General features: G+C 52.0%; 2 non-coding genes across 2 annotated transcripts; both read left to right on the plus strand.

Moving 5' to 3' along the window:
• Window positions 1-3,465: 3,465 nt before the first annotated feature.
• On the plus strand, window positions 3,466-5,358 carry LOC126317858 (small subunit ribosomal RNA). Its single transcript, XR_007556969.1, has one exon. It is a non-coding gene; the product is annotated as a small subunit ribosomal RNA (ribosomal RNA).
• Window positions 5,359-5,719: 361 nt separating this feature from the next.
• Window positions 5,720-5,874, plus strand: LOC126318003 (5.8S ribosomal RNA). Its single transcript, XR_007557093.1, has one exon. It is a non-coding gene; the product is annotated as a 5.8S ribosomal RNA (ribosomal RNA).
• The last annotated feature ends 6,626 nt before the right edge of the window (window positions 5,875-12,500 follow it).

Raw genomic sequence — 12,500 nt, forward strand, 5'->3', positions numbered from 1 at the left:
ATCACCCCCCGCCCTCGTGTTATACCACATGAAAAATTGCAGAAGTGAGAGACACAGACCCGCCAGCCTCTTGCTACAAGCATCGAACCGACGTGACGTATCTGACGGTGACTCAGGCATCCGCGTACTGCCACCACTATCCACCCCCCCCCCTCTCTCTGCCCCCTTCCCACACAATACCAAATGTAACCAACTTTATCGCTTAACCTAACTGTGGCTGTACCACATTATCGCTTAACCTAACTGTGGCTGTACCACATTATCGCTTAACCTAACTGTGGCTGTACCACATTATCGCTTAACCTAACTGTGGCTGTACCACATTATCGCTTAACCTAACTGTGGCTGTACCACATTATCGCTTAACCTAACTGTGGCTGTACCACATTATCGCTTAACCTAACTGTGGCTGTACCACATTATCGCTTAACCTAACTGTGGCTGTACCACATTATCGCTTAACCTAACTGTGGCTGTACCACATTATCGCTTAACCTAACTGTGGCTGTACCACATTATCGCTTAACCTAACTGTGGCTGTACCACATTATCGCTTAACCTAACTGTGGCTGTACCACATTATCGCTTAACCTAACTGTGGCTGTACCACATTATCGCTTAACCTAACTGTGGCTGTACCACATTATCGCTTAACCTAACTGTGGCTGTACCACATTATCGCTTAACCTAACTCTGGTTGTACCACATTATCCCTTAACCTAACTCAAGTTGTCCCTTAACCTAACTCAAGTTGTCCCTTAACCTAACTCAAGTTGTCCCTTAACCTAACTCAAGTTGTCCCTTAACCTAACTCAAGTTGTCCCTTAACCTAACTCAAGTTGTCCCTTAACCTAACTCAAGTTGTCCCTTAACCTAACTCAAGTTGTCCCTTAACCTAACTCAAGTTGTCCCTTAACCTAACTCAAGTTGTCCCTTAACCTAACTCAAGTTGTCCCTTAACCTAACACAAGTTGTCCCTTAACCTAACTCAAGTTGTCCCTTAACCTAACTCAAGTTGTCCCTTAACCTAACTCAAGTTGTCCCTTAACCTAACTCAAGTTGTCCCTTAACCTAACTCAAGTTGTCCCTTAACCTAACTCAAGTTGTCCCTTAACCTAACTCAAGTTGTCCCTTAACCTAACTCAAGTTGTCCCTTAACCTAACTCAAGTTGTCCCTTAACCTAACTCAAGTTGTCCCTTAACCTAACTCAAGTTGACCCTTAACCTAACTCAAGTTGTCCCTTAACCTAACTCAAGTTGTCCCTTAACCTAACTCAAGTTGTCCCTTAACCTAACTCAAGTTGTCCCTTAACCTAACTCAAGTTGTCCCTTAACCTAACTCAAGTTGTCCCTTAACCTAACTCAAGTTGTCCCTTAACCTAACTCAAGTTGTCCCTTAACCTAACTCAAGTTGTCCCTTAACCTAACCCACGTTGTCCCTTAACCTAACCCACGTTGTCCCTTAACCTAACCCACGTTGTCCCTTAACCTAACCCACGTTGTCCCTTAACCTAACCCACGTTGTCCCTTAACCTAACCCACGTTGTCCCTTAACCTAACCCACGTTGTCCCTTAACCTAACCCACGTTGTCCCTTAACCTAACCCACGTTGTCCCTTAACCTAACCCACGTTGTCCCTTTGCCTAACATAGTTCACTGCTCGGAATCTCTGGTGTCGTTGTTATCCTCATGTAGATGTCTTGCGAGTGTTGCTTACTTTCCACATATTCCCGCTATCCACTGTCAATTGTACTGCAATAGGACTATATCGCCGCCCCCCCCCCCCCTCTGTCCCCCTCTTTGTGTCTCTGTCCTCTCAAGCTGGTCGGTCTGGCGTTTGAGTGTTAAATGAGCCTCGCAGCTGTTCAGTTGCATTCAGATGTCGACGCCCTCAGTGTACGTCGTGGTATGGTCTGTGTCCATTGTCCGCTGATGTCGTACGCGTAACCCACACGCTGTACCGATCATCGGTCGTTACGTACAGAGTGAAGTAGTGTGATACGTGTGACCGTACGCTGGCTGTGCCCAACGGTGTCGAATCTCAATTTCCATATGTTGTGCTCGATGCTACTTGTCTCGTCTCCCAATAACAGCTAGGTTGCACTGTGGTACGCCGTAGAGGCGTGTGGGAGGAACGTACGAACGCATTGTATGTCACCCTGGGTCGCTGGGGGTGGTGGTGCGGTGAGTCAGGTCAGGTCAGGTCAGGTCAGGTCAGGTCAGCGTGAGCCGTCTGATGTAGTGACGCGTGTATTCCGACTTTGTCGTATTGCCTCACACAAAGTGCTACCCTGGTGGACCGCGTTCCATATCTGGGACATGCCGCAGATGCCGGTTGACAGTGGATCGCGGAAGGGACATCGCATACGTGCGCGGGCCACCTTCCACGTGTTCTCTTCTGCACATGTCGCAGTGTGTATGTGGTCTGATGTAGCGTGTCGTGACACATGACATCCTGGCATGCAAGAATTGTTGAATTCGCAAATGTAGGTGGACATCTACGTTTACTGCCCAAGATACGCAAATGAACTGGAAATCCGTTGTTGAGCGGTTGTTCACGCTGGAGGTGAATCTGTGATGGCGACGATCGGTACAGCTATTAACCGGTTGTTTCAGCGGTACCCGCCACATCCACACACGTGACTAGGTCCATGTGGGTATGAAGCGATACGCGGCGGTGGCTTGGTGGGACTGTTCCCGGCCGGTGAAGGGGGGCCGCCCGGCGTGTTGGCCGCGCGCTGCGTGGGCGCACGCGCAACAGGCGGCTGGTGGGGGGCGCCGAGTGGCAGGAGCGCCAGCCGACGGGCCCGGCAGGCGGTGCAGCTACGCTGCGGCGCACCCTGCACGCGGCGCCTGGCGGCCAAAGTTGGTTCAGCCGAGCCCGGTGCGAAGCGCGGTGGACATCTGCAGTGTGCTGGTCTGATTGAGGACTGTGTGCGTTGAGGATGCGCCGCCGCCTGGCACTCGGCGCCGCGACGCCGTCTGCTGCTCGGTCGCCCCAGCGGTTCTCGCAGGTGGTTTGTATCGCAGTTGTGCGGACGTGTTGGCGCGTGCGCTGTGCTGGGAGAGTTCGCTTCTGCACCCAAGTGGGGCTTTGCCCTTGTGTGGCGCTGGCGTTGGAGCTGCCGGTCACCATAGGTGGCGCGTGTTGTCTCCCGCCGGCGATGCCACGACAGCACGCTCCCGGGCCTCTGTCGGCAGCGGCAAGCTCAGTTGGGAGCAAGGGTGTTCGCACTAAAACCGTCTACTCGCCTAACTCCGGGCGATTGCGCCTCTCTCGAAACCGACCAAGTACCTAGGACGGCGCTGCGCGCCGCCGGGACCTGAGAGGGTTTCGAGGTGTATCGTGCAGGGGAGCTCGGCCTCCTCCTGTTTGCAGAATAATTGAGCGGACGCTTGCGTGTTCGCGCGGGCCCCCGGGACACACTCCCGGGCGGCCGGCTGCTCAGCTCTAGTTGACGCAGCTCCCTGGTTGATCCTGCCAGTAGTCATATGCTTGTCTCAAAGATTAAGCCATGCATGTCTCAGTACAAGCCGCATTAAGGTGAAACCGCGAATGGCTCATTAAATCAGTTATGGTTCCTTAGATCGTACCCACGTTACTTGGATAACTGTGGTAATTCTAGAGCTAATACATGCAAACAGAGTCCCGACCAGAGATGGAAGGGACGCTTTTATTAGATCAAAACCAATCGGATTGGCTTGTCTGGTCCGTTTGCCTTGGTGACTCTGAATAACTTTGGGCTGATCGCACGGTCCTCGTACCGGCGACGCATCTTTCAAATGTCTGCCTTATCAACTGTCGATGGTAGGTTCTGCGCCTACCATGGTTGTAACGGGTAACGGGGAATCAGGGTTCGATTCCGGAGAGGGAGCCTGAGAAACGGCTACCACATCCAAGGAAGGCAGCAGGCGCGCAAATTACCCACTCCCGGCACGGGGAGGTAGTGACGAAAAATAACGATACGGGACTCATCCGAGGCCCCGTAATCGGAATGAGTACACTTTAAATCCTTTAACGAGTATCTATTGGAGGGCAAGTCTGGTGCCAGCAGCCGCGGTAATTCCAGCTCCAATAGCGTATATTAAAGTTGTTGCGGTTAAAAAGCTCGTAGTTGGATTTGTGTCCCACGCTGTTGGTTCACCGCCCGTCGGTGTTTAACTGGCATGTATCGTGGGACGTCCTGCCGGTGGGGCGAGCCGAAGGGGTGCTTTCGCGTCCCGAGGCGGACCCCGTTTAAATCCTACCAGGGTGCTCTTTGTTGAGTGTCTCGGTGGGCCGGCACGTTTACTTTGAACAAATTAGAGTGCTTAAAGCAGGCAAGCCCGCCTGAATACTGTGTGCATGGAATAATGGAATAGGACCTCGGTTCTATTTTGTTGGTTTTCGGAACCCGAGGTAATGATTAATAGGGACAGGCGGGGGCATTCGTATTGCGACGTTAGAGGTGAAATTCTTGGATCGTCGCAAGACGAACAGAAGCGAAAGCATTTGCCAAGTATGTTTTCATTAATCAAGAACGAAAGTTAGAGGTTCGAAGGCGATCAGATACCGCCCTAGTTCTAACCATAAACGATGCCAGCCAGCGATCCGCCGCAGTTCCTCCGATGACTCGGCGGGCAGCCTCCGGGAAACCAAAGCTTTTGGGTTCCGGGGGAAGTATGGTTGCAAAGCTGAAACTTAAAGGAATTGACGGAAGGGCACCACCAGGAGTGGAGCCTGCGGCTTAATTTGACTCAACACGGGAAACCTCACCAGGCCCGGACACCGGAAGGATTGACAGATTGATAGCTCTTTCTTGATTCGGTGGGTGGTGGTGCATGGCCGTTCTTAGTTGGTGGAGCGATTTGTCTGGTTAATTCCGATAACGAACGAGACTCTAGCCTGCTAACTAGTCGCGTGACATCCTTCGTGCTGTCAGCGATTACTTTTCTTCTTAGAGGGACAGGCGGCTTCTAGCCGCACGAGATTGAGCAATAACAGGTCTGTGATGCCCTTAGATGTTCTGGGCCGCACGCGCGCTACACTGAAGGAATCAGCGTGTCTTCCTAGGCCGAAAGGTCGGGGTAACCCGCTGAACCTCCTTCGTGCTAGGGATTGGGGCTTGCAATTGTTCCCCATGAACGAGGAATTCCCAGTAAGCGCGAGTCATAAGCTCGCGTTGATTACGTCCCTGCCCTTTGTACACACCGCCCGTCGCTACTACCGATTGAATGATTTAGTGAGGTCTTCGGACTGGTACGCGGCATCGACTCTGTCGTTGCCGATGCTACCGGAAAGATGACCAAACTTGATCATTTAGAGGAAGTAAAAGTCGTAACAAGGTTTCCGTAGGTGAACCTGCGGAAGGATCATTACCGACTAGACTGCATGTCTTTCGATGTGCGTGTCGTGTCGCGCAACACGCTACCTGTACGGCAGTGGCCGTGCGCCGCGTGCGGAACCACGCGTGCCTCTCAAAACTAGCGGAAGTGTTGTTGTTGTGTGGTACGAGCGCTGAAGCTCTGGAGCGGCTGGCCTGCGGTACCTGGCGCCTGGCGCCGGTTTTGAATGACGTTCGCCCGAGTGCCTGTCCGCTCCGGTGTGGAGCCGTACGACGCCCATCGGCTGTGAGGCCGTTGGACACAAAAAAATAGTGGAACAGGGGCCGTCAGACGCCTCAGTCCCGCAAATGCTACTGTCTTGAAAGAGACAGTGGGAGACTGAAAAGGAAAAGATCACCCAGGACGGTGGATCACTCGGCTCGTGGGTCGATGAAGAACGCAGCAAATTGCGCGTCGACATGTGAACTGCAGGACACATGAACATCGACGTTTCGAACGCACATTGCGGTCCATGGATTCCGTTCCCGGGCCACGTCTGGCTGAGGGTCGGCTACGTATACTGAAGCGCGCGGCGTTTGTCCCGCTTCGGAGACGTGGGAGTGTCGTGGTCGCCTGTGTGGCCGGCCGCGTCTCCTTAAACGTGCGATGCGCGCCCGTCGCCTGGCGGTTCGCATACCGGTACTTTCTCGGTAGCGTGCACAGCCGGCTGGCGGTGTGGCGTGCGACACCTCGTACAACGACCTCAGAGCAGGCGAGACTACCCGCTGAATTTAAGCATATTACTAAGCGGAGGAAAAGAAACTAACAAGGATTCCCCCAGTAGCGGCGAGCGAACAGGGAAGAGTCCAGCACCGAACCCCGCAGGCTGCCGCCTGTCGTGGCATGTGGTGTTTGGGAGGGTCCACTACCCCGACGCCTCGCGCCGAGCCCAAGTCCAACTTGAATGAGGCCACGGCCCGTAGAGGGTGCCAGGCCCGTAGCGGCCGGTGCGAGCGTCGGCGGGACCTCTCCTTCGAGTCGGGTTGCTTGAGAGTGCAGCTCCAAGTGGGTGGTAAACTCCATCTGAGACTAAATATGACCACGAGACCGATAGCGAACAAGTACCGTGAGGGAAAGTTGAAAAGAACTTTGAAGAGAGAGTTCAAAAGTACGTGAAACCGTTCTGGGGTAAACGTGAGAAGTCCGAAAGGTCGAACGGGTGAGATTCACGCCCATCCGGCCACTGGCCCCCGCCCTCGGCAGATGGGGCCGGCCGCCCGCGCGGAGCAATCCGCGGCGGGGTCGTGTCCGGTTGCCTTTCCACTCGCCGCGGGGTGGGGCCGTTCCGGTGTGCGGTGGGCCGCACTTCTCCCCTAGTAGGACGTCGCGACCCGCTGGGTGCCGGCCTACGGCCCGGGTGCGCAGCCTGTCCTTCCGCGGGCCTCGGTTCGCGTCTGTTGGGCAGAGCCCCGGTGTCCTAGCTGGCTGCTCGGCGGTATATCTGGAGGAGTCGATTCGCCCCTTTGGGCGCTCGGGCTCCCGGCAAGCGCGCGCGGTTCTTCCCGGATGACGGACCTACCTGGCCCGGCCCCGGACCCGCGCCGCTGTTGGCTCGGGATGCTCTCGGGCGGAATAATCGCTCCCGTCAGCGGCGCTTCAGCTTTGGACAATTTCACGACCCGTCTTGAAACACGGACCAAGGAGTCTAACATGTGCGCGAGTCATTGGGCTGTACGAAACCTAAAGGCGTAATGAAAGTGAAGGTCTCGCCTTGCGCGGGCCGAGGGAGGATGGGGCTTCCCCGCCCTTCACGGGGCGGCGGCCTCCGCACTCCCGGGGCGTCTCGTCCTCATTGCGAGGTGAGGCGCACCTAGAGCGTACACGTTGGGACCCGAAAGATGGTGAACTATGCCTGGCCAGGACGAAGTCAGGGGAAACCCTGATGGAGGTCCGTAGCGATTCTGACGTGCAAATCGATCGTCGGAGCTGGGTATAGGGGCGAAAGACTAATCGAACCATCTAGTAGCTGGTTCCCTCCGAAGTTTCCCTCAGGATAGCTGGTGCTCGTACGAGTCTCATCCGGTAAAGCGAATGATTAGAGGCCTTGGGGCCGAAACGACCTCAACCTATTCTCAAACTTTAAATGGGTGAGATCTCCGGCTTGCTTGATATGCTGAAGCCGCGAGCAAACGACTCGGATCGGAGTTCCAAGTGGGCCACTTTTGGTAAGCAGAACTGGCGCTGTGGGATGAACCAAACGCCGAGTTAAGGCGCCCGAATCGACGCTCATGGGAAACCATGAAAGGCGTTGGTTGCTTAAGACAGCAGGACGGTGGCCATGGAAGTCGGAATCCGCTAAGGAGTGTGTAACAACTCACCTGCCGAAGCAACTAGCCCTGAAAATGGATGGCGCTGAAGCGTCGTGCCTATACTCGGCCGTCAGTCTGGCAGTCATGGCCGGTCCTCGCGGCCGGCCGCGAAGCCCTGACGAGTAGGAGGGTCGCGGCGGTGGGCGCAGAAGGGTCTGGGCGTGAGCCTGCCTGGAGCCGCCGTCGGTGCAGATCTTGGTGGTAGTAGCAAATACTCCAGCGAGGCCCTGGAGGGCTGACGCGGAGAAGGGTTTCGTGTGAACAGCCGTTGCACACGAGTCAGTCGATCCTAAGCCCTAGGAGAAATCCGATGTTGATGGGGGCCGTCATAGCATGATGCACTTTGTGCTGGCCCCCGTTGGGCGAAAGGGAATCCGGTTCCTATTCCGGAACCCGGCAGCGGAACCGATATAAGTCGGGCCCCTCTTTTAGAGATGCTCGTCGGGGTAACCCAAAAGGACCCGGAGACGCCGTCGGGAGATCGGGGAAGAGTTTTCTTTTCTGCATGAGCGTTCGAGTTCCCTGGAATCCTCTAGCAGGGAGATAGGGTTTGGAACGCGAAGAGCACCGCAGTTGCGGCGGTGTCCCGATCTTCCCCTCGGACCTTGAAAATCCGGGAGAGGGCCACGTGGAGGTGTCGCGCCGGTTCGTACCCATATCCGCAGCAGGTCTCCAAGGTGAAGAGCCTCTAGTCGATAGAATAATGTAGGTAAGGGAAGTCGGCAAATTGGATCCGTAACTTCGGGATAAGGATTGGCTCTGAGGATCGGGGCGTGTCGGGCTTGGTCGGGAAGTGGGTCAGCGCTAACGTGCCGGGCCTGGGCGAGGTGAGTGCCGTAGGGGTGCCGGTAAGTGCGGGCGTTTAGCGCGGGCGTGGTCTGCTCTCGCCGTTAAGTCGTATGTGTATGTGTAGCTGTCAGCTCTGCATGAACGTCGGCGATAGGAAATAAACTCCTTGGTGATTTAGCATTGTAGGTTAGACGGGTCCCTTATACTTCTCATGTTATTATTAGGTTAGTAACTCTACTCTTTTTTTTTTTCTCTAGGTTAGGAACTCTACTTACGTAAGAAATATCATGTACATGTGTGAAGGTGGAAGAGGATAGGATTAGGTTAGTAACTCTACTGTTCTTTCTTTAGGTTAGGAACTCTACTTACGTAAGAAATATCATGTACATGTGTGAAGGTGGAAGAGGATAATGCCTGACAATTAGAGAAACTTCCCTTAGAAGTTTTCTGTACCCTATAGTGTTCTCATCACGGGTGGAAATCTAAGCCCTGAGGAACAGAAGAGCTCTGTAAAGCCGCCCCAGGATGGGGCCCAGTAAAGAAAATGTAGACACAGTAAAGGAACTGGGCCGAAACTCCATGAATCAAATTGACAAGGAAGGAACTAAGATATGTATCGACCATCAAGAAATGTCAAACATAAGAGAAGAGATGGAGGCGTTTCTGTTTAATGAGAACAACAAGATAAACAACGCCCAGAAGAAATTCATACTAGGGAAACTGTCAGTATACGAGCAGATACTGAAGAAATATGAAATGGAGATTCTAGAGCTATCAACAGAGCTGAGGTGTGTCAAGGCCACTGTAAATACATCTCCTGTACAAGTCGAGAGCTATGCCAGCAAGGCAGCGGCACAACCATCAATACCGAAAAACGAGCCCAGGAAAACCCAGCAACCAAAAGTTCTCATGATTAAACCAGCAGAGGGAGTTCAGAAAACAGACAAAGAACTTCAAGAAACAGTAAGGACGCTAATCGCCACTTCACTAAAAGATGTGAGGATCTCAAAATGTAAGGCAGTAAAAGATAAAGGCATTGTTCTTGAGGTCCCAAATGATCAGGATGCAGAAAAAATAAGGAAGTGCGGAGACATAGCTCAGTCCGGAATTGCTATATCAGATCCAAAGAAAAGAAACCCAAAGGTAATCATCTTCGACGTCCCAAGACAGACAACAGAAGAGGAGCTGAAAACCGAGCTGTTTGAGAGAAACCTCTCCAGGCTCAACATATCTCAGGATGAGGTGATGGATGGCATGAAGGTGCTGTTCAAGACTGGCCCGAAGGAACGGGAAGACGTAAACTTGGTTTTGGAGACAACACCAGAGCTCTGGAATAAACTAACACAGCAAGGCCGTGTGTACATAAACTGTACATCACATAAAGTGAAAAACTACAACAACATAAACAGGTGTTTCAAATGCCAGGGACATGGACACACAGCTGCCAAGTGCACAAGCGCGGAAAACATCTGTGGTCACTGCGCAGCATCTGGACACACCTACAAGGACTGCCCAATGAAAGATCAGCCAGCACACTGTGCAAACTGCAAGCGTGCTAAGAAGCCACACAACCATGCCGTAACAGAGAAATCCTGCCCAGAATATAACAAAGTCAAGGCCATAATAACCTACAGAACTAATTATGGCCAGTAGGGACGATGGGCCTCTGCAAACTGGAAGAAGACAAGGGACCAGCACACAGAACAATGTCATTAAGATTCTCCAAATAAATGGGCAAAGGGCAAAAGTAGTCCCAGATCAACTGGCACAGAGAATAAATGAAGAGAATGTGGATGTGCTGTTGATCCAGGAACCCTACTGCATAAACAACAAAGTAGTTGGCTATCCCCCAAATTACCAGCTCATCTATAGCGCCAAACACGGAGCAACAAAGGCAGCTATAGCAGCCCGGTCGCAGACACTAACAGCAATGCAGCTCACAAATTTCTGCAATAAGCACATGGCTGTTGCTAGTGTAAGTGGGAACTTTGGCGAGATCTACGCAGTTAGCCTCTATTGCCAATATGGTTCACCTGTAGATCAGTTCCTCAAAGAATTGGACATCATCCTGGACAAACTGAGTGGGAAAGCAGTAGTCATAGGAGCTGACACAAATGCCAACTCACCAGTCTGGCACAGCCAAACAACAGACGAGGCAGGCAGAAAGTTGGAGGACTTTATCTCTCAACATGGTCTTCTAGTTATAAACGAGAGATCGCAGCTAACTACTTTCAGTGGGCCCAATGGGGAGAGTAACATCGATGTTACAATATGTACACCCTTAGCTGCCAGAATGCTGTGTAGGTGGATGGTACACGAGGAATGGACATCAAGTGACCACAGGGCAATCACTTATGAGGCCAGAGTACCACAGAGAATGAGGGCAAAAGAAGAACTTCCAAATTATAATACTAGCTGTGCAAAGTGGTCAATCTTTGATAGACAGCTCATCAGTGCCACAGAGAACTGGCTACAAAACCCACAGGAGGGGGTCAACGAAAAAGTAAACAGACTGCAGGTGGCAGTCTATGAGAGCTGTAAAAAATCAATGAGAAGGAAGAGACAGGTGCAAAATCCAGTACCATGGTGGAACACAAAGCTAGCAAACCTGCGGCGGGACACCATGTCTGCACGGCGATTACTACAACATACACGCAAAATTGAAAATGAAACTGCTCTGGTAGCTGCAAAGAGAAACTACAACAAAATTAAAAACCGGTTCAACAAGGAAATAGCCAAGGCAAAAGAAGAGACATGGAAGAAGTGGGCCTCTGACTGTGACAAAAACGATCCATGGGCCATAACGAGAAGAGTACTCCAGCCAAAATATGGCACAGAGAATGTTGTTAGCAACATTAAAACTGGGAACCAGACTCTTACCATGACATGGGAAGAGACTATAAAATCACTGCTCCAAACCCTCTTACCTGATGACGATGCGGATCAGGATAGTGAAGATCAGCTAGTTGTGAAACTCGAAAACGAGAGTTACAACAATGTGGAGCTAGATCCAGACTTCACAACTGAGGAAATAGGCGCTGCTATTAAGGCCTGCAAAGCAGGAAGAGCAACAGGTCCTGATGGCATCGATGATGCAGTAATCAAAAGGGTATGGCATACCAGCCCTCACCTCCTCTCAGAGATATATAACACCTGTCTGCAGGAAACGAGAGTCCCAGAAACATGGAAAAAAGGAAGATTGTGCATACTTCTGAAATCGGAGGACAAACCAAGGGATGAACCAAAATCCTACCGCCCAATATGCCTTCTCCCCATCCTAGGGAAAGTCCTAGAACGGCTAATTGTAAATCGTCTCGAGAAACGATATGAGGAATCGGACCTGAAGGCCCCAAATCAGTTTGGCTTCAGGAAAGGCGCATCAACAGAGATGGCCATTAGGCAAGTACTAAGCCACGTACAATGTGAGGAGAGGTACGTTGTTGTAGTGTTTGTAGATATAGCAGGCGCCTTTGATAACCTATGGTGGCCCAGCGTTATGAGGCGCCTAAGACAAATGCAATGCCCACAAAACTTGTACGACCTGATGGGAGATTATTTCCGGAACCGAAAGGTGATGGTGAGCAGCAAGGCTGGTGTCGTGGAGAAATGGGTCACTAAGGGTTGTCCACAAGGCTCCATTTGTGGTCCATTCCTCTGGAACCTCGTCTTTGATGAGATGGTTGTCGAGAGGGAGGGTGAGCAGTGGGCAAAGGTGGCCTACGCAGACGACCTGGCAGTCATAATAAAGGGACGAAGTAGGAAACAAATAGAAGAAAGAGCAAAAACAGCCTTAGGCGAAGTCAGCAGGTGGACGAGACAGAACAAGCTCGCAATATCACATCACAAAACAGTCGCCATGACCATCAAAGGCACTTTCGATAGACACAGACCGCCTACCATACCATTTGAAGGCAAGAACATAAAGTTTGTCCAAGAATTCACTTATTTAGGAATAACCCTTGATGAAAGACTGTCGTTCACACCTCATGTGAGGAACATTCAGAAGAAGCTGGGTGAAGTCTCAGGTGCACTCCTGAG

The sequence above is a fragment of the Schistocerca gregaria genome, unplaced genomic scaffold (assembly GCF_023897955.1).
Source record: "Schistocerca gregaria isolate iqSchGreg1 unplaced genomic scaffold, iqSchGreg1.2 ptg000649l, whole genome shotgun sequence".
Lineage (NCBI taxonomy): Eukaryota > Metazoa > Arthropoda > Insecta > Orthoptera > Acrididae > Schistocerca > Schistocerca gregaria.